Here is a 22,500-nt window from a genome sequence, read left to right as displayed (position 1 = left end):
CAGATCCGTGTTTTCTGTCAGCAATACAAAACCAATTGCTCTCGAAGTAAACAGTTATGTCTCGATGCCTTGAAACGAGAGATTCTTCAACTACAGGGAGGCCCTCAGCGACTCTAAGCAGTTTCAACTCCGACATGAAAAACAAGCTCTGCTTAAATAATTAATTAGAGAAACTGGCATAATGGTTTACTGTCCTCGGACACTTGTAAAGATTTCTTTAATTTTGAGAAGACGACTAAGGTGAGCCAGCAAATGCTTAGTCTTCGGTCTAACGATGAGGATATTGTCAGATATAGTACAGAAATTGTCCAATTTGTTCATTCTTATTTTGAGAATGTGCTTTCCTTTAAGTCTGATGATATGCCCGCAATGCAGTATATTACAACCAATTTACCGCAGATACTTGAGCATCAGCGACTCTTCCTGGATGAGGTCATTACTCTCGGTGAACTTAAAACTGCACTGGATGATCTTACTGATCACAAGGCTCTTGGTTTTGATGGGTCACCAGCCGAATTTTGCACAACTTTTTGGAACCTGTTGTGACCTGCTTTGCTTTCAGTCTTTATACAGCCTCCTTGAGGGCTTGTTGGCCTTCAGTTGTCGACATGCAGTCGTATGTTTTATCCCTAAGAAAAAGGATCTGCAACCGATACATAATTGGTGCCAAATCTCTCTCCTCTCTATGGATTATGAGATGTTTTTTTTTTACCAAAGCGCTTGTTTACCGTGAAAAGTCTGTTTTAAGCACAGTCATACATCAGGATCAATATCGTGTTGTGTTAAGCATAGATCTATGCACAATAGCATTTGTTTGGTACGAGACCTGCAGGATATATGTGCAATTCCGCAACAACATACTGGTCTCCTCTTTGTTGATCAAGAAAAGGGTTTTGTTTCTGTTAACCATTCGTACAGCAATTATGTCGCAAAATTATGCAACAAATGTAAAATTTAACACCATGATTGGTTTTTATTTGGATACCAATTATAGAGATGGAACCACTTGCAAAAATGACTGAACATGTTTTTAAGGCATTATTCAAAATGGCTGCCTCTGCGATTACGTCATCACTCCAATATTGGCAGTTTCTCTGTCTTAGAAGCAATGTCATTTGAAAATGCCTCAGAAAGAATAAAAAATGGGTTTTGAAGGCTTCACATCACCAAACCAGTATTATTGGATTAATGTGCCTAAAAGGTTAGTAAGATATATCAACCCAAACAAAGGAAATACATTCATTTTGTGATCAGCTGACATGTGTAGCAGACATCTTTGCATTTTGAGTCATGAAAACTGTCTCGAAGAGATGAACATTGATTATAATTGGCAAGAAATATGTTTACTTACTTGTTCCTTGCAGAACTGCAACTCTTTTATGGAATGAAGGTATCAATTCCTTACCTATAAACAGCATTAATAATCTCCCAGCACCGAACACAGATCTGGCATCTCATTCATTGTTCACTTTGGCAATCACCACTGCATTTGCAAAGTGCAGTGCACTTCAGTCCAGCTCTGAAGCATTTGCAGTTCCCTCTGCATCATTTTTTGCATCCACAGTGCAGCAGCTCCTGGCAATAGTGTGAGACTTGGGGCGGTGAAGTCCACAAAGGTTCCCATTTTCTATTGGAATTTATTCTCCATCCCCATTTGCTCAGCTCCAGCATTTCAGGATCTGGAGTAAATGCTGCCCCCAAATATGGCCTCCTTGCAGAACTGCCTCATTGAGATGTTGCAACATTGCTGCACTTGGAGGTGGAATGGAATCTAAGGATCTGCATTTCTGTGCAAACATCTGCATCCGATCTCCATTTACATCTGGCTGATCACTAGTTTTATCATACAACAGTACCACAAAACGTCCGACGACAGCTAAATCAGCATCTTAAATTTCAGCCGGAGCACATGAGAGCTTCAAAAATTAGCAGTGACATCAGGGTACCCTTGCCAAACCTGCTATGCTTTCTTTTTGCCAATTTCATTGAAGGAGACAATATCACACCCAGTCAGGCTGTGAAAAATTGGCAGGCACTTTGATCTATGTGCCCCAAGTGACTGTGAAATTTCATGCACAGCAATGAATCGAAATTTTTTACCAGCACCAAATGCCACCCATAGCTCTAACTTGACAATGGGCCATTGCAGACACAGACAGAACAATATCTGTGTCGACAGTCTTTATGAGTATTCTCTCATAGTGGCTGGAGGCATCTGCCAAATGAACCATAATTCTGGAATGTGCTTCTTCATGACTGCACGATGAAAGTGCAGATGTATTACATGAGTACTTGCAGTAGACACTAGTGCCGAGGGTACTTATTATCTGCTTTTCAGGGCTGTCAATATTGATGACCAGTTCTGACAAAAAAAAACAGTTCTGCACCATCAATTATGATGACATCTACATTTGGTGTCCTATATCTGGGCAAGTCTGACAAGTCTTCAAAGCAATATAACAAGTCTGATTTATCACAAGAGCGCAGTTTGCCCTGATTTGAAATAGATGGTTTTCATACTTGAAAAATTCTTCCAAATGGCCATCTTTTGTCTGACGTGCAATACAAAGTCGAGAAAATAAGCTGTAGTCGCTCCTGAGGTTTGTCAATTTCAATAATTTGAACTTTTATTTGCATTTTGACACGACATGAGTGGCAGGTTGTTCCTTTTGATTGGATCTGATGAGGCCTTTGTCTGCTCCAAAAGCCTCTCCTGCACAAAACGACGAAACTGTTCCAGGCCAATGGTATGGTTGTAGTATACAGTTTCAATGATGGCACCATCAACAATGCTCTTGTTGTGCAGAACAAGCAGGTCATCACTATTTTCCATGAAAGGGTTTCCACTCTGCAATAATTCTAACCAAAGAACTCTCACATCTTTGTGGAAAGCATTTTAAACACTTTTTGTCTGTTCATGGTGCAGACATATCTGCAATAGAGCTTGGCCTGTCAGACTTGAGTACAGTATGAAACTCCTGAATTAGTCTTGACAATTCAGGCCCACCTATCATCCACCTACGAAGTGCTGCTGGATTTTCAGTCAAGCCTACTGCTCCTCCATAGCCTTTGTCATCTGCGTTGTTCTGCTCATGAACATGGTCTATAGCCATCTTTGAAAACACCTGACGAGATTTTTGAACAACAAAGTGCCTTTCCTAACACTGAGAACATTCAGCCAATGCTGAATTCTGCTGCAACATCTGGGTGAGGCTCATGCAAAGTGGTCATGTCTCGTAAATTGCCATCCATCTGGCATAATTGTGGTGGTCCAAGGCAAAGAACCAAGGGATCATAGCAATTTTTACCTTCACATACAAAGTGAAGTTTCCTTAACATAGAGATCTGACGAATGTGAGCAGCAATAGCTGCAATTGAAGGGCAATCCACCAGAAATTGAAGGTTGGACTTGCACATTTTCAAACACACCTGGCATCCAAAGAAAGTGGTTCTTGTTCTTGTGGCTGCATTATAAGGTATCTTTCATATGCCTTCTGCATGAGACTGTAGAGAGCGCATGCACTTACTTGGTGTGCAAAGCATGTCCGAGTCACATAGCTTGCTTTGAGGAAAGAGTTTTCAGTGCCAGGTGATGTCTGCCTCTCTATCTGTTTGCAGTCTGCCTCAACAAGTGACTCTTACCAGCCACCATCAGTTAGCCAGTCTCCAATAACTTTGAGGAAAGCCATTTCCATATGCACGCCTCCAAGTAGAATTACAAACTGAGCCAATAAAGTCGAAAGCTGACTCCGTATAGGCAATCACCATTCATCATATAACCACTTTCAAAAAGTATGTATAAAGTAGTTTGCCCTCGTGGCTCCATATCTGAAATCATTCAGTTGACCATAGTGAACAATTGTGCCAAGTTTCATGTTTGTAGCACAATGTGCACAATTCGGCCCCAAATATGCGAATATCCATCGGACTGCATGAACATTTGTTTCATATTTTGAAACAATTTGGTTTTGGGGCTTTTATTTCTCATGTAGCTTTGTTATATAATCACATATTTCGCTTGATCAAAGTCAATGATGGTCTCTGTTCAGCTTCGTGGATTTGGAGGTGAATTCGGCCAAGTTGTCCCTTTTCTGGAATTTTGTATTCTCTCTTTATTGAGCCCCTTTTGATTTGTTTACAATCTTCTCTTATGGGCTTTTCAGTGAGTGCAACAGAAAAGCCCGTTGTTATTTTGGCTTGTGCGGATGATGTCTGTATCACTGTTCACAGCAATAATGACATGGCAATATTGTTCGTGCCTACGTACCTATTCTTGAGCATTGTATGACACAAATTAATTGGGCCAAATGTAAAGCAGTTTGGGTTGGCAGTACGACACTTTCTGGCCTTCCAAATCTCCTGATGAATTTGACATGGGGGAAAAAGGTGTGAAGTACCTCTGTGTTTATCTTGGTACCCCTGGCTTTGTCCGAAGCTAATTGGGATAGGTTGCTCCACAAAATTAAAAATCAATTGAATAGATGGAGAGTGATTTTGGCTACCTTGTCTTTCAGACGTCGAACCCTGGTCATTAACAATCTGGTGGCCTCTCTGTTATAGCACAGAATGATTGATTTGCAGCCACCTGCAACATTGGTCTCCTCAATTCGAAGATGTTTGCTTGACTTTTTTGGGATGGCAAGCACTGCCTTAAACTAGAGATTATTTGCCTTCCACTGATAGAGAGTGTGTAGTTGCAGACGACATATGTTATATACAGATATGGGTAAGAGTCATATTTTGCCTGTTTTGGATCCTGCAACATTGAGCGTATGACGTCAGTAGAGCAGTTGCGAGATGGTGGCTCCCTTAGAAGCATGCACCAGAGAGGAGAAACGTTCTGTCATCCGTTTCTTAGGAAGTGAGGGAGTGAATCGCAGTGAAATCTATTGCAGAATGAAAATGCAATATGGTGACGTGTGTTTATTGCTGCAGCAGGTGTACGACTGGAACAAGAAGTTTAAAAGTGGAGTGTCCAGTGTGGCAGACGCTGCTTGCTCGGGCCGGCCTCACAAAGCTGACACACCAGAAATGGTTGCAGGAGTTGAGCGTGTGCTAAGGGAAAACTGTCACATTATGCTGGATGAAGTGGTCTCCAAATTGAACATAAACTATGGTTCAGCACATCATATTATTCACAATGTGCTGGGGTTCTGCAAATAAAAGTGTCTGCAAGATAGGTGCCAAGACAACTCACACCCAAACTGAAAGAACTCCACTTTTAAACTTCCTGTCCCAGTTGTACACTCGCTGCAGCGATAAACATACACTCAATGTTGCCAGACCTGAAACGGGCAAAACATGACTCTTACCCATAGATATAACATATGTCATCGACAACTACTCACATTACATTCTCAAATTTATATCACCATTTAAGGTGACATTGACTGCCCCTCGTATATTATAGTAACACAGAATGGCCCCGTGCCTTCCAGCAAATGCGATTCTCGTCCATCCTGGAAGTTTAATCTCAGAACGTTCCAGCATCTTCACGAATCTCACCAGGCAGTTTACAGTACAATATCAGCATCCACAGTCAAAAGTAGCTCATTACATCAAGCAGTTCATAATACAATTCACCGATTCGTGCGTACAACATGTAACCGTCAATTTTAATCATTCATTTATAGGCATTTACTAATGCTTATCCACAAATAATACAACCAATGCTTACTGGCTATACCATCTAGCTTTTAACTGATAGCATCTTTGCTATTCGCCGCTCTCTGTTCCTGGAGGCTGCAGAGGTGGATTTTCTCTTTTAGTAATTTTGTAATCAATCTGATTGAACATGCACATTAATAAGAACTGTAATCTCATTTAATATCTCATCTATAATCTCATTTAATCACTGAATATTAATTGAACTCACCTTGATATAACTCGTATTAATAGAACTCATATCATGGCTAAAGGAGAATCCATAAGAAATTATGTAATCACCCATGTCTTCTTATTTTTCTGTCCTTAGTAATTAATGAGCTTGCTATTGATTCAACATGTATCTGTGAAAGTAATAAAACCCTATTACTTGGATACACTGAATGAGCTCCAGGCAACCTCAATTATATCACTTAAACATCTCAATATATAATATAAGATATAACTTGTTACCTGATATATAACACAAATCCATTTTACTTCATTCAATCTGTAATGTTCAGTGGCTCTGTGGGCCGTTTGCCTGCTCAAATAATGTTGTAATCAATCTGTAATTTATGTTCGCAAGGCAGAGACTGTCTGGGAAGCATGCCAAAAGTGATAACAGAGATGCTGAGTCCCTTTGTTCTTTTTGGCAGCTGAAAGCATTCAACTCTTTCACTCCTTTCTGAAACCTTGAGAGTTGCTTGTGCTTTATTTTGATTGGTTGAGCTGAGGTCAGTTACAGGTCTCACTTGCCTAACCACCTGATATGTTCCCCTCCCGTTTTATTTCTATGGGAACCCTTTCTCGTCTTCTATGAGGACTAGCCGCACTCAGTTTTATTTAATTCAATATCTATGGGGAAGTTCAGGCTGTGACATTGTTTTTCTTCTATCTTGTGTGTTGCCCATCTCATCCCTCCACCCATCCTTGCTCCTGTGTAAGAGAGATTACTCTTAAGCTCCTGTTAGTGAAGTTCATTGAATGCTATTCGTGTTCTTCCTCCACGTACGTGAATAAATATTCTCCTTTGATGTGCTGATCCCTGAGTGGACACTAAGTACTTCCATGACAAGGCCTTGCCCTGGAAATCTATTACGAACTACCTACTGAAACAAGCCGGCATGCTGGGCCACAGCCGTGATCTCTTTTTTTTTGTTGTTGAACTACAACATGTAGATGTATCGCTGCTCCCTGATTTCTACCAAAGTGTTCTGCATGTTTGGCAATTCATCAAAACAACTTGTAAAATGGAGACCTTTAACAGCGAAAGGTTTCTTCAAGAACCATTATTCTATAACGTTCTCGTTCCTGAAATTCCTCGCTCACGTACCTTCGTGTAAGTGTAAGTTTTTTGAGTGTAAGCATAACTTGGGACCTTTGTGATTGCAACAGCAACAGTTGGTTCTCCGCAGGACATCTTCAAGTAAAATTGGCATCAGATATTTGAAAACTGTAGCCGAGGTCAGGTCAGGTATGGGAGCATGTGCCAGAACAGCGCGTCACTGCGTCCACTTTCCGCCGGTACTCCAGGGGCCTCCATCTGGCCATCCCCCAGGCAGATGCCAGGCCCATCCCCATCTCCTTGAGATGATGGTCAACCTGCTGCAACCACGAGGAACGTGGTCGGCCCCCTGGCCTCCTCCACTCACGAGACTCTCCCGCTGAGAGAATCTGGTGAGCAGGATCAGCGTCAGGAAAATGAGCCACATGTCCATACAGTTGCAACTGACGCTCACGGACTATGCAGGTAACAAATCTCATCCGAGTCTCTCTCAGCAACCACTCATTGGACACAAAATCCGACAAGCGATAGCCAAGGATTCTCCGAAGAGACCTGGTACCAAAGGAATTAAGTCTCCGCCTCAGATCCTTGGTCATAGTCCAAGTCTCGCATCCATAGAGCAAGACTGGAAGTACCAAGGACCTGAAGACTCGGACTTTGTCCTCCCGCACAGGTACCGGCAGCGCAATACCCCATGATCCAGTGAATCCATGACTCCCCAGGCCCGACCCAGACGTATATTGACCTCTGACTCACAGCCAGCAGAGACATGAATATCACTACCAAGGTAAGTGAATCTCTCCACGACCTCAACATCCTCACCACAAACAGACACAGACAGGACAGCAGCATCAAAGATGTCACTGAAAGCCTGGATCTTAGTTTTGACCAAAGAAACCCGTAATCCCAGCGGCTCCGACTCCTCATTCAGCACCTCGAGGGCCCCCAAAAGGATGTCTAAAGCCTCCGCAAAGATGACTGCATCATCTGCAAAATCAAGGTCCGAGATCTTGACATTCCCAAACGATGCACCGCAGCTTGATCTCTCCGACATCCTCCCTAAAGTCCAGTCCATACAAGTGCTGAAAAGTGTGGGGGCCAGTACACACCCCTGACGAACTCCAGTAACAACTGGCAATAAGACAGAGATGGCACCACCACACTTCACAGCACTCTCAGTACCAGAGTAGAGTTCAGACATCAGATCGATCAGTTTTGGTGGCACCCCACGAATACCAAGAATCCTCCAGAGGGCATCCCGATTCACTGAATCGAACGCTTTGCAGAGATCAACATAGGCTGCAAGCAGCCCCTGCCGAAACTCTCATCTGCGTTCCGTGAGGACACGAAGAGCAAGGATACGGTCGATAGTTGACCTCTTTGATGTAAAGCCTGACTGCTCTGGACGCTGGTGCTCAAGCAGATGCTGGCGAACCCTATCAAGGATTATCCGAGCAAAGACCTTGCCCGGCACTGAGAGCAGCGTCACCCCTCGGTAGTTGTTGCAGTCTTGGCGATCACCCTTCCCTTTCCAGAGAGGAACAACAAGGCCCCTCTTCCAATCAGTTGGGATGATTCCTGTGTTCCAGGCAGAGCACAAAACTGCATGCAACGACACGAGTGCAGCATTTCCACCAGCCTTGAGAAGTTCAGCATGGATGCCACAGATCCCTGGAGCTTTGCCCCGTTTCAACTGGTTCACCGCAGCCCGTGTTTCCACAAGCGAAGGTGGACCACAGTTGATTCGAGGGTCAGCAACAGGGATTGTAACACCCTTGACGTCCAACTCGACAGCTGGGGGATCAGCCTGGTACAACCGCTCAAAGTAACCGGCCCAGCGGGCCTTCACTTCAGACTCCTCTGTCAAGAGCCTTCCACCCTTTGCTCTAACTGCAGTGCTCCGAGGGATGGGCTTGGATGAACGTAATGCGCGAATTCCCCTATAAGCGGGACGAGAATCACCTGTCCACAGGTGATGCTCTACCCCCTCACAGATTCCTCGCACATAGGCCTCCTTGTCCACCCTCAGTGCACGTACAGTTTTACGCCTCGGCTCCCTGAACAGCTCAGCTCTGCCATTCAGCCTGGCCCTGCGACTCTGGTCAATGGTATCCAGTGTCCCTTGAGAGACAAAATTCTTCTTTGCCCTGCGGTGAGTTCCAAGGCATCCACCGGCAACATCAACGACGGTGGTCTTGAAGGCACTCCACAACTCTTCAGGACGCCCCCCCCAATGCACCCAGACCCCCCAAGTGTCCACTCAGCCTGTTCACAAACTCCTCAGCTACTCTCTCATCCCTGAGCTTGCCAACATCTAGCCTGGGCTGGGATGGTACCATTCTCCAGGATTTAAGGTGCAGCTTTAGAGTTGCTACAACAAGCCTGTGGTCAGTATTGAGGAACTGAGCACTCCGGTAGACCCTGCAGTTCTGGATCATCCTCCAACGACCGTCAATGAGGACATGGTCAATCTCCTTTGCCACACCGCCAGCGTTGGAATACCAAGTCCAGCGATGAGCTTGTGGGCGCTGAAACCATGAACCAGCCACTCTAAGTCCATGACTTCTTGCAAAGTCAAGGAACTTAGTGCTATTCTGGTTCATAGTTCCTGACCCATGGGGACCAACAAACACCTCATAACCATCCCTATCAGTTCCATCGATGCATTGAAATCCTCCAAGACTAGAAGTGTATCTTGTCTGGGGCACTGATCAACCACAGACTCGGGCGTGGCGTAGAATGTGTCCTTCACGGTGAGATCACTCGCCTCAGTCGGAGCATAAACAGAGACCAGGGAAATGACACCTAAGGAGTGACGAATCCTTAATCTCATAATACGCTCGTTGATCGGTGTTACCTCAAAAAAAAATTTTTGTATACCTTGTCGAGGCTCGTATGAGAGCTAACACACAACTCACAGCAAGGGGGCATGAGACAAGAGGGGCGGGAATGGGAGGGACAAAACAGTGGGGAACAGACACATTCGGTGAACTGTGGAAGGGAGAGGGATGGGGATGGGACGGGGAACATGGCGAAGAGAAGATGGACATTACAGGGACTTTCAGGAAGGAAAGCAGGGGAATTGAAGGAAGTGGGTTTGGGTGGATTATCGGGGGTAGAAAAGATCGAGGATTTTGATAGGGGATGATAAGAGGTGGTGGTGAACAGCTGTTTTGAAAGCCTGGAGGGAAGAATGGGAAAGAATAGAGTGAGGAAGTTTATTCCAAAGGCGGGAAAAAAGAGGAATGAAAGAGTGAAGATGAGCAGTGATTCGTGATTTTGCTATTTTTACCAGAAGGGGGTTGTTGGCGGACCTTGAGCGCCCTGTGGAAATGTGGTGGGGACAAATCGCAGAGAGAGCAGGGGGGCAAGGCTGGAGAGGAGTCGGTAGAAGACAGAAAGACCACCGACCAACCTGCGGTGATTGAGTGAGAGGCCCAAAGACTCAGCTTCATTGCGGGAGATGCCGATGATCTTAAATGCCCTGGTTTCGACAGCGTGAAGCCGAGAAAGGTGGGAGGCAGGAGCACCACCCCAGGGCGGAGAGCAGTACTCCATCAGGCTATGGACAAAAGCTTTGTAAGTGGTCAGGAGCTCAAGAGGGCCGAGGAAGGACTTTGCATGACGGAGGATTCCCAGTCGGCGACTGGCTTTTGAGGCGAGGTTGGAAATGTGACTTTCCCAGGAAAGGTCATGGCAGATAGTGCGACCCAGAAACTTGAAAGAAAAGACTTCTTCCAGAGGATTGTTGAGAAAGTGGATGAGGGGGGGGGGGGGGTTCTAAACGATCCTTTCGAGGAGACATAGTAAGAGTGTGAGGTTTATCTGGATTGAAAGACATGTTCCACGTGTTGGACCAGTTTGTGATTTTATCCAGATCTGCAGTGAGCGAAGAAGCTGCTGCTTGCCGGTCTGAGGGATGACAGATGGTACGGCAGAGGGTGGAGTCGTCGGCAAAGAGAAATAGAGGATTTTCCAGAGAGTCCGAGAGATCATTGATGAAAACCAGAAAAAGAACAGGGCCCAGAACGCCACCTTGAGGAACTCCAGCCTGCACAGGAAGAGGGGATGAAAGAACTCCATTTAGGGCCACACGTTGACTGCGACAGGAGAGGAAGTCTGCGAGCCATGAGTGGAGATGGCCTTGAATACCATGGGAAGAGAGTTTGGTGAGTAGGGCAGGGTGCCAGACTGTGTCAAAAGCACGTGATATGTCCAGGGATACGGCTCGGATTTCTTGTCTGGCATTGAGGACCTCCATCCATTGATGGGAGAGCACAAGCAGCATATCCAGGGTAGAGTGACCTGGTCTGAAATCAAATTGATGATCGGACATCAAGCCATTGGAGAAGAGGAAGGATTTCATGTCTGAAGCGATGATGGATTCCATAACCTTGCTGATGATTGGGAGAAGGCTGATTGGTCTGTAGTTACAGGGATCTGTTTTTGCACCTTTTTTATGCAGGGCAGTGATGTTAGCAGATTTCCAAGCAGATGGCAGATGACCTTGGGCAAATGAGAGGGTGAATAGAACAGAGAGAGGGTGAGCAAGAGCAGAAGAGCAGGCTTTGAGGACACGTGGGCTGATGCCGTCTGGACCGGTTGCAGAATCTGACTCGAGGTTTGAAAGCAAGCTCTCCACCTTGTCAGGAGAAAAGGATACAGAGTCCAGGGACAGTTGGGTGCGACTGGGTAAAGTGGGTAGAGAAAGTGATGGGTTTAGGACACAAGATTTAGCTGCAAACACTGAGTTTAGACATTCAGCTTTATCACGTGTGGAATCAGCAGTGCGGCCATTTGAGGTCAGGGAGGGATGGAGGGGGAACATACACCAGAAACAGATTTGATTAAACGCCACCAGGATTTTGAGGAGGGAGAGAGGTTTGAGAGTTCAGACTTGAGATGAGAAAGATGTTGTTTTCTGGCTCTCCTGAGGGTGGATACACACTTGTTCCGAGCTTTATGGAAGGAACTGAGATTGCCCTCAGTTGGGTTTGCTTTCCATGAGGCAAAGGCAAGTTGTTTCAGGAGAACTGCCTCGCCACAAGCTTTAGTAAACCAAGGGCGGGAGGAAGGGTAGGACAACTGAACACGAGAGGGGATAAATCTGTGCATGTGGCAGAGCAAGTAATTATCATTGGGGTCAGCTTATTGGACACAGCTACAGCAACTCCTTGGGTATGGTAACCATCAGAGCAACCTGACCAATAGTAGGTTTAACCACCCACCATTATCTCGCCGCAATCCAGTCTCCGAACCTCAGAGAGAGCTGCAATCCCGATGTCCAAACGCTTGAGCTCAGATGATAACAGAGACAGGTGATCATCCTCTCTTAGGGATAGGACATTCCAGGCACCCACCCGAAGGGACCGCCTCAGGTTAACCCAAGGAGACTGCCGTCTGGTGGACGACACCTCAGCACCACTCCGACACACTCTCCCGCAATCTGACCCAGGGATGTTACCCCGTGGTTTTCCTCCTATAATTATCAAAGATTGGGGGTCCCGAAGACTGCCCCAATCCCGTCATCCGGTGAGCTGCCCTGCGAAGGGAAGCTACACAGAAGGTACTCCCACGGAGTGGGTTTTCAGATTTTTTTGCGTTTTTGTGTTTTGCGGAATGAAGCGTTTTACAGTGGCCGGAGTGCAAATCCTGCCACCAACCTCCTGATAAAAAAGTAATCCAACTGCAGGAGGACGTCCGCAGACACAGTTGGGCACTAGATATGGATGGCCGTTTGCTCACAAGGAGCTCCTCCGCCCTTTGACAGGTTTTGTTTTTAATCCTGCTGGGTGTCCATATCCAAACACCCTCCTCACCAGAAAACCTGGTGGAGGAGACGGCTTGGTCGCCGACAACCCGACCATGGAACAGGTTAGTACAGGTTTACATGGTACCTGTAGCAGGTCACAGATCTAACCTGACCTGACGTCCATAGCCGAGGTACTGTAGGAAATCTGCGTGTGTTTGGACACTTAGGCCTGGCTTTCACTGCCAACATTGTTGACACCAGTATACCACCACAGATCTGTGCTAGCTCCAACTTGCCAGCTGATAACACCACAACATTTATTTCGTTATGTCCTTCTTCTTTTTATTGTAAGGATGAAAAAAAGACACCATCGTCTGTGCATTTCAATCTGGTTTCCCTTGCTATGTCCAGCTAAATTTGGGGATCGATGGAAAAAAAGAAAACTGCCTTCTGGGTTCCTCTCTCATCCGCAATGGTCTGCAATGTACATTTCACCAATTGTAAAAAGAACCGGTGATATTGACTGGAAACTTGCCCATATGGTGCTGCCTTCCAATACTTTAATACATGATTTTAATGAAGCTAATACAACGGCATGTCCTTTTTGTATGCTCTCTGAAGACGTCTTCCGTGCACATGTAGATTGTGCAAGACTCACCTCTTTCTTTGAGTTTTTATCACCGCTGTTTCAAAGTATGAACTTTTCTTTCTCCACACGATTGTTTGTTTTTGCAATGCCACTTGGTTGTAACAAGAGCCCAAAAACCACTCTTGTCAATTTCCTGATTCATAGAGGAAAACTGGCAATTTATAAGACAAGGAAAGCAAAACTCCTTGCAAACCCTGATATTCTTTGTGATGTCATAATTGTTTTTAAGGCTCTTGTCACGTCAAGGATACGTACGGAGTTTTCTTTTTGTCAACGGAAAGATGATTTGCAAATCTTTGTGCAAAGGTGGTGTGTAAAGGGTGGTTTTTATAAGTTTGATAGTGATGTGTTAAAATAAAAAAATTGTCAAAAGTGTGTGAGCCATGAGTGGAACTTTTTTGGGCTGCATATGTTCATAATTGTCATGGTTTTATTGTTATTTGTACGACTTGTGTGATTTTCTTACCTTTATAAAAAAAGAACTTTCAAAATCTTGTTCTCTCTGTCACTCTCTCTCGTTCTGTATGTGTTAGTGTCATGGCGGTGTGTGTGTGTGTGTGTGTGTGTGTGTGTGTGTGTGTGTGTGTGTGTGTGTGTGTGTGTGTGTGTGTGTGTGTGTGTGTGTGTGTGTGTGTGTGTGTGTGTGTGTGTGTGTGTGTGTGTGAACTTTGTGTTGTCCCTTGTGCTGTCTTGTCTCCCCGACCTTGCTGCACAGTTTTTTTTGCTCTTTCCCTACCCCTCTACCCCTCCTCTTGTTCTCCCATCCACCCATTCCCGAGTTAGAGAGAGGGAGAGAAGAGCACTTATGACGTTATTCGATATGTTTTCTGCTTTAGGCGGTGGCCGTTCCGATATAGTGTTGTGCATAACTCGTTAATCGTGTTTATTTATTTATTTATTTATTTAGTATTCATTATCGTGTTACGGCTGTAGAAATTCGCATTACACCATAAAGGGCCCTCAGGTGAGAATTCTCCATAGGTACATGTGTAGTTAGCCCAAACCCGTTGTATAGAGGGAATTTATGTGATACATTCGGGCTGCGATCCTCCAGTTAGCCATTTTTCTGTTCTATCTTTTATTTCAAACAAACAGCATCTCAACAACCACGCCATCCCCATCACAGCGCCAACCACACTACAACCACGCCACCTCCACCATCTATGCTACCACATCTTCGCCACTACGTCCGCTTCCGAACGGCAAACAAAGGCACCAAGGAGGGAACTGCGAGGATGCGTGGGTTTCCCTGCCTGTTTCTCCCGTTTGAGTCTCCGCGCTCGGTGTGGGAGGTGCGATCTGAGCCGGGGGTGAAAGGTGAGAAAAGGTGGGGGCCTCTTTTTGGGGGAATAATTCCCTGGCCCCGAGCCAAGACTGACTTTCCTCGCTCCCCGCACGGCGCGGGGAGGGGGGAACGAGAGCGCACGCCTCTTTTCGGGAACCTTCTCGAAGGAAGGTGGAGCCGAAAACGGGGCGGAACGAAGGGCGGAGCCCCGCGCTACAAAAGGCGGACAGGACGGACCTTGTTGGTGGGTTTTTGTCGAGAGTTGGTCTTCGGTGGGTTTTTGTCGAGAGTTGGTCTGCGGTTGGTTGGTTGGTCGAGAGTGGGTCTTCGGTTGGTCGAGTTGGCTCGAGAATCTGGTTTGCGAGGCTTCCGGTCTGCTTGTCTTGTCAAGGGAAGAGGTCCTGCGCCCGCGGTTTGGCGAGCGGCCATGTCAAGAAGGCACGGACGGGAGACGCGGCAGCGCCAGTTGTGAGGTGGACCTGCGTGTCCGGACGGGGAGTGACGGAGAGGGTTGGCCGGCCGTGAGAGAGGTCGGAGCCAGGCGCGACCACGCTGACAGTCGTGGGAGAGGGACTCACCAGCCACAAAAGTGAAGTCGCGACTTCTTTCTTTCTTTCTTTTCTTTGGGGTTTTTGTGTAAATGTCCGTGGGTGGCGCCAGTCTGGGTGAAGTAGAACTGCATACGTGTTGCCGTGTGTCGGTCATAGTCGGTTGTATCTCTGCATTTGCTTCTATTGTTTTAACTGTTTTATGTGCATTTTAACTGTATGGCTGTGTGTGTGTGTGTGTGTGTGTGTGTGTGTGTGTGTGTGTGTGTGTGTGTGTGTGTGTGTGTGTGTGTGTGTGTGTGTGTGTGTGTGTGTGTGTGTGTGTGTGTGAGTGAATAAAAATGCTAGCTTGTTGAACTGTTCCCTCTCTGCTTCGTCTCTTTTTCTTTTTTATTGACCCTCCATCTTGCATCACGTAAGGGGTTCGTAGTGGGTGCAACATCCCGGTAATTAATCAGAACCGTCAAGGCCGACGATAACACCGCTCGGTTATCACTGTAGCAGGGAACGGACTGCTTAAGCGGTTCGTGTCCGGAGTCGGCCTGTGGCGTGGTACGATCGCCCGGTTGACCATTCGCGCAGCTACTTAGGTAGATCGAGTTTGGCGAGCAACCCTATCCTGCGCGGGTGGGCAATTGGCACGATCGTGGTGAAGCAATCCTTCCCTTTAAAATCAAGGGACATACTTATATGGGATATGCCGATACAGAAACCCTTGTGTGTTATAGTTGTGTTGAATTTGGCCATGTTAAAAGATCGTACCCGAAAGACATGCCGAACTAGAGGGGGAGCACTCGGTAGAGTGAAAAACCTCCGCCGCCAATACTGCTTGGTCACTCAAGTGAACCTAAGCCTGGTGTTGGCTTAGTGGTTAGGGTGGCGGCTTGGGATCCCAGGGTCCTGAGTTCAAGCCCCATTGGCTGCTGAATTAACACCAGGGGGTTGACTCAGCCTGTCATCCTTCCGAGGTCGGCGAAATGACTGCCAGTGTACTGGTCCCGGTGTATGCCCCGGTTAGAATAGGTGTACCATATCCCTGTGTGTCATAAGAGGCGACCAGGGTTGGCGTCAGGAAGGGCATCCGGCCATAAAACATTGCCTCAAGAAAAAGCCAAACCCCTGCACAGCAGGGAAAAATGGCTGTAAAAACGGTTTTTTTCTTTTTTTTACTCAAGTGAACCTGATATCCTATTCATTCAATTTGATGTCAACAGTGCTCACAGAGTTATAGTTTGCAACTTTCCCTTTTACTTTTAACTTTTACATACTCAATTCATTCGTCATAACTAGATTCCTTGAGACAGAAATTGATTTTACGTGGGTATATCCACCTGAAGTTCCAAAATCAGCACAATTATAATTTTGGCATGTTTTTTGTTGGAAATCACTTATAACATGTAAAAATGCAAAAAAAAAATGGAAATTTTGTTTAACAAAAAAGTTGCAAAATTTTGTTTTTTTTTCTCTAACAATTTTTTTATTTTTTGGGGGGTTGGAAATCACTTAAAACATGTGGAAATGCAAAAACAAAAATTCAAATATTTTTTCAAAATGGCCGCCATAGCGGCCATATTGGACTTTGGACCAAGTCCAAAATCTAATGGCATGATCCTTGGACCATACCTAACCCCCCACCAAGTTTCGTCGAAATCCGTCGAGGAGTTTTTCCGTAATACTGTTCACAAACAAACAAACAGACGGGTGAAAACAGTAACCTCCATCCATCTTCGATGGCGGAGGTTAATAAAACTGTTAATGAAGGCTCCTCATCCCAACAACTCCCCGTCCCTGATAATGCATCCATTATAGAAGCAGAACCTTCCCATGAAGCACCTGCTCCTGCTCCCATAAATAAAAGCACAAAAACCCCTCTTTCCCCTTCTCAAAACACCGCTGAGCCCGGATCGAAAATTCTTGCTGCTTCAGCGGCTCCTCGTTCCTTTGCACAGGTGGTTGTGGGTATTTTCCCCACAACACAGACCCCATGCGCTTCTGTTTCACCAGATGGTTCCTCTTCTGAGTCACCTGGTTCCTCTAAAATGCTGTTTGATGACACTAATGTTACTCGCCCCCCCCCAAAAAAGCTCTTTCTTCCCTTCCTCCTTCCCGTTCCCCCTATCTGCCTCTTGCCCCTCCTCTTGCCCCTCCTCCTCTTTTCCCTCCCCTTTTCTTTTCTCTCTCTCCTCCTCCCATTGCCCCTCCTCCTTCTTCTTCTTTTCCTGCTCCTCCTTCTCTGCCCCCTCCTCCTCCTCCACTCCCTCCCCACCCTGGTTTGCAACCTCCAACTACTACTACCATTCCCCCCTAGACTGAACTTACCCCCATACTCTCTGAGGTACCTCAACCTTGCAGTACTTCTGCTAAAGATTACAACATCGCTATCATTCTAGTTAATGACACATCTTCGGATGTAACCACTGAGTGTGTCCCTGCTGCATCTTTGGTTCCCCCTCCTGAATCAACCGTGGATATTGAGCAAATGGGCGAAGGCCCTGAGGAAAATGAGGACTATGATTCAGACGGTTGCTCTTCTTTGATGTTGAGTCCATTCGGTGAGGAGCTCCCCCCAGATAGTCATCTTGATGATACGGAAATTTCTATTTCTGATATCTTAGACTTTTTTTTTTTTTTTTTTACAAAAAGCTACTCGTAAGAAGTGAGAAAATCTAAATGATTTTTTTTTTTGCCCCAACTTGTGTGCTCTTGTCTAAAAAGCGCAAATTAAGAATCTGCTACCATTTATCGCACTTCTTGCAAGAGATTGAAAAAATACACTTTAAGTAAGAAAGCATTTGAATACATAAACATTCCTTGAACCTCCCTTTCTATCATGATCATAACAGGTTTGAATATAAACGGGGGCGTAATCCCTTACGTAAAGTCCAAACGATGCAGTTAATTAATAATGTAAAGGTAGATATTCTTCTTTTACAAGAAACTCGGGCGACTGCGAGTTGCATGGCAGACTGGAGGCTGAAGTTGAAAGGAACTTGGTTTTTTAGTAACATGGCCTCCGTGATTGCTGGTATTGCTTTTTATTATATTTCTGAACGCCTTCCCATCTCCTCTCTTGTTTTTCAAGAAATTGTACCTGGATATTTAGCTGCAATTGATTTTACATGTAACCTTTAGTGGATCTTAATTGTCAATGTTTATGCCTCATGTGACAGCACAGAAAGGGCAACTTCTTCACTGAATCCTTTACCTTCCTTAATCATCTTGCCCCCTATACGTGATTGTGTTTATGAAGTTATTTTAATTGTACCTTAGACCCTGTCAGAGATCGGAACAGCCCGGAACCTCATCCAGCTAGTGCTCGGCCTTTGTCCACACTTTTGTCGCAATATGATCTTGGTGATGTTTGTCGACTACAGCACGGGAACGTTCAACAATTTACTTGGTGCCGTTGTCTGTTAAATAACTTGTCGCTTGCAAAGTTTGATAAATTTTATATCAATCTCTCTTTATAAAAACATGTACTGATATCACGCCCTCTGTTTTTTCTGACCATTTTTTAATTAAAATGCGTCTTTCTTTTCCTAGCCCTCAGAAGAATACTTCTCATTGATCTTTTAACATCTCTCTTTTAAATGATTCCTTTTTCAAATCATCTTTTAAAAAATTTTGGCTTCAAATTCTAGAATCAAGGAACGATTTCACAAATCTTTGTCAATGGTGGGATTACATCAAGGCACAAATCCGAGTCTTCTGTCAGCAACATAGGAATAACTTCACTAATGTGAAGCAAGCAAGGATAAGTATTTTAAAGAAAGAAATCCTTAATTTACAAGATAGCACAATTAATATTGAAAAGGATGTACGATGCCAGCGGCTTTATGAGAAACGAGCCCGACTGAACTGTTGAACGAAAGAAGATGCTCTCGGAGTGCTAACCCGACTTCGAGTTTGTCCACTTCTGTCCCGTGTGCTAACCCGAAGGTCTGTCCACTTCAGAAACTTGTTGCAAAGACTTTTGTAACTTTGAAAAAAACTACAAAGTCTAATCTTTCGCTGTTAAGCTTACGTTCAAGTGATGTACAAATTATTGAAACAATGCTCAGTTGAAGTGTTTTATTCTGGATTTTTACAAGAATGTTTTTACCATGAAGAAAAGTAATGAACGAGCAATGTCTGATTTTACCCAAAATCTACCACAATTGGAAGAATCACAACAACGCTCCTTCGAGCAAGATTTTACTGCAGATGAACTTTTTTTAATAGCTCTTAATGACCTTCATGATCATAAAGCACTTAGCTTTGATGGTTTACCTGTTGAATTTTATGAAGCATTCTGGGATTTGATCGGACCAACACTTTTAGATGTTTGAAGGTTTAGTTTGCATGAAGGTTTATTACCTCTAAGTTGTTGTCGTGCAGTCATGTGCCTTATCCCGAAGAAAGGAGATTTACAGACTTTACAGAATTGGAGGCCTATTTCTCTGCTTTGTGCGGATTACAAAATCTTTTCCAAGGCCCTAGTAAATCCCATAAAGCCTTTTCTTAGCTTTTTAATACACTTTGATTAATCTTTTTGTATTCCAAACTGGTTGATTCATGATTACATGTTTTTTTTTAATTCGCGACTTGTGGGATGTCTGTTCTCTTCAAAAGCAGAATGCTGGCTTGTTTTTACTTGACCAAGAGAAAGCTTTCGCTACTATTAGCCATGAATATGTATTCCATACCTTAAAACAGTTTGGTTTTGGGGCGACTTTTATATCCCATGTCTCATTGTTGTACAATCATGTTTTTAGCATCATTAAAGTTAACAAATAATAGCTGATGTGCACCATTGATGGTTGGAAGAGGAGTCCACCAAGGGTGTCCGTTATCAGGCATTCTTTCCTATCTCTGCATTGAACCCCTCCTAATTCGCCTTCGTGCTAGTTTACCAGGGTTTCCCGTGATGCCAACTGAAAGGCCAATTGTCATCTCGGCATCTGCTGATGTGTGTGTTGTGGTGCGTAATCGTGATGATGTCACCATGCTACTGAATGACTTGGAAAATTATCTTCAGTTTGCACAACTGTAATAATTTGGAATAAATGTAAAGCTCTATGGACTAGCCATACCCTGGCTGTTGGTTTGCCTCATCTTCCCAGAGACTTGCAGTGGGAGAAGGAAGGCATCCATTATCTGGGTGTGTACATTGGCACTTCAGCTTTTATGGTGAAGAACTGGTTAAATATAGTTACCAAAATTGATTATAGACAAGAGAAGCGGAGAGGAATATTACTTACCTTGTCATACAGAGGTCGAGCCCTCGTGATCAATAATCTGGTGGCTTCCTTGTGGCACAAAATGATCACCTTGCACCTTCCTGAAGCACTGTTGCTGACAATTCAAAGACATCTGCTTAATTTTTTTTCTGGGGTGGAAAACATTGGGTCAAGCCTGAAGTCCTTTACCTTGTATTGGCAAATGGTGGCCATGGTCTCATTGACATTCTCAGCCGACTGATGGCCTTTTGAGTCACCACTGTCCATCGCTTTCTTTTTTCCATATCACTGCCATGGTGGCACACTGCCAATTATTTGCTGAAAATGGTTGGCATGCTTGATTTAAATGAGGAACTTTTTCTCATGGACCTGCAACATGTGGACATCTCTCCATTGCCTTTGTCCTCCCAAGACCTGTTGCAAGCCTGGAAACCTCAGTGGTGCGCCGAGATATGACTCACGACAACACCAAATTTATCGATGAGCCTATCTTCTACAATGCACTTTTTCCTCATATACCTCGATCACGTGCTTACATACAATGTTTCATAAGCTCCGGCGTACGTGTCATACGAGATCTGTGGAACAAGAACAAAACATGGCACTCAGTTGGGTACATTGTAACTACTGTTGGAATGCGCTCCTAAAGAACTGTCTCCCAGCTCATCCAAGAGGTTTGGAAGTTTGGGACTCCATTTTGATGCCAACAATGCTGTCCCTGCAATCCATGTTCCCTTCTTTCCGCAGTTACACATAGCATCACTCGCATTAACAGAAACTATGATCATGTCTTCCTCTCCACTTTCTCGTGTTGCTAAAAAGTGCCTGTACTACCTTTGTGTTACTATAGGCATCCTTATGTGTGCAAAGAAAGGTATGGATTTCGAGGGAAGGGGATGTTGCCTCCGGGGTCTCCCCTGTGCCCACAATGGGCTGCCATGTATGCCCCGCCGATTGTAAAATGGACTGGTGATATCTTTTTGGAGAAGTGTACATATGATTTTACCTAGCAATGCTTCATTGCATCATTTTAGTGTTTTAAATTCCGTTTCGTGTCCCTTTTGTATGGCCTCTGAAGATTTACGTCATGTCTATATTGACTGTGCAAGACTGACCCTATTTTTCAGTTTATGTATACAGATAAATATATATATATATATATATATAAATATATATATATATATATATATATATATATATATATATATATATATATATATATATATATATATATATATATACAGATGTTTGGTACTACAGAACTTTAATATGGATACAAACAAACACGACATAATAGTGACCGAAGCTTTTTGTGCTGTGCTTTTCAGGGTGAAAATCGCAGCAAGTGAAGAAGGAAGTGAAGGCCTGTGCTTTATACGCAGGTCTCAGTAAGGTAGACGCTGATTGGTTCAACCGTAATGACATCACGGTTAATCCGAACGCCCATTGGTCGGCTCATCATCTTCACCTCGAGCTCCCATTGGCTGGAGCAGAGTTCATCGATAATTGACGTTTGCAACAACATCCTGGAGAGAGGGGGATGGGTTTCCCCAAAGGTCCATTCACCATTTGTTACTCTACTTCCCTTGATGTTTCCATGCTGAAAGAGAAACAGAGATCGTACAAATTCCTTTCAACAACATAGTATTGGATCGGTGGTTAGGATGAAGGTTGCTTCCAACATACGTAAATGAAACGAGCTCTGACCTCAGCTCAATATCCTGAACATATGTGCATTGTACTGGTCTGCACAGATAGGGTTGACAACCAGGTGCTGTGCAATGGTAGATGAAGCAGGTACAGTGGCCGGTGGTTGTTGGATATTTCTACATGCTCGCACTGGTTGTGTTGTAACCCTCACAATCTTTCTTCGAATCGCCAAGGGGACGTGTTGTTTGATCCGATCAGCCAATCTTAGTGTTGTGCGGCCCACGTACCGAGCTTCACATAAATAACGGCACTGAAACTCATAAATAACATTGCTGGTTTGTGAGGAGGGTAGCACATCCTTGTTGACTGACGTCAGCAAACGGCGAGAGGTAAAGATTACTCGGGGTTGTACAGCCAGAAACGTGATGGACACAATATGTTTGATTTGTACTTCAAACCTTCGTGA

General features: G+C 44.6%; 1 long non-coding RNA gene across 1 annotated transcript in view; it reads left to right on the top strand.

Moving 5' to 3' along the window:
* The window catches only part of LOC147028678 (uncharacterized), a 52,092-nt gene that overhangs the window by 27,627 nt on the left and 1,965 nt on the right, over nt 1-22,500 (top strand). Inside the window, exon 5 of the long non-coding RNA XR_015057660.1 lies at nt 21,713-22,500. This exon is cut by the window's right edge and continues 1,965 nt beyond it. This is a non-coding gene — a long non-coding RNA (uncharacterized LOC147028678). The remainder of the gene's footprint in view (nt 1-21,712) is intronic.

The sequence above is a fragment of the Eptatretus burgeri genome, chromosome 4 (genome assembly GCF_056783735.1).
Source record: "Eptatretus burgeri isolate ZD-2024b chromosome 4, Ebu_testis_v1, whole genome shotgun sequence".
Lineage (NCBI taxonomy): Eukaryota > Metazoa > Chordata > Myxini > Myxiniformes > Myxinidae > Eptatretus > Eptatretus burgeri.
This window is presented reverse-complemented; position numbering and strand designations above follow the sequence as displayed.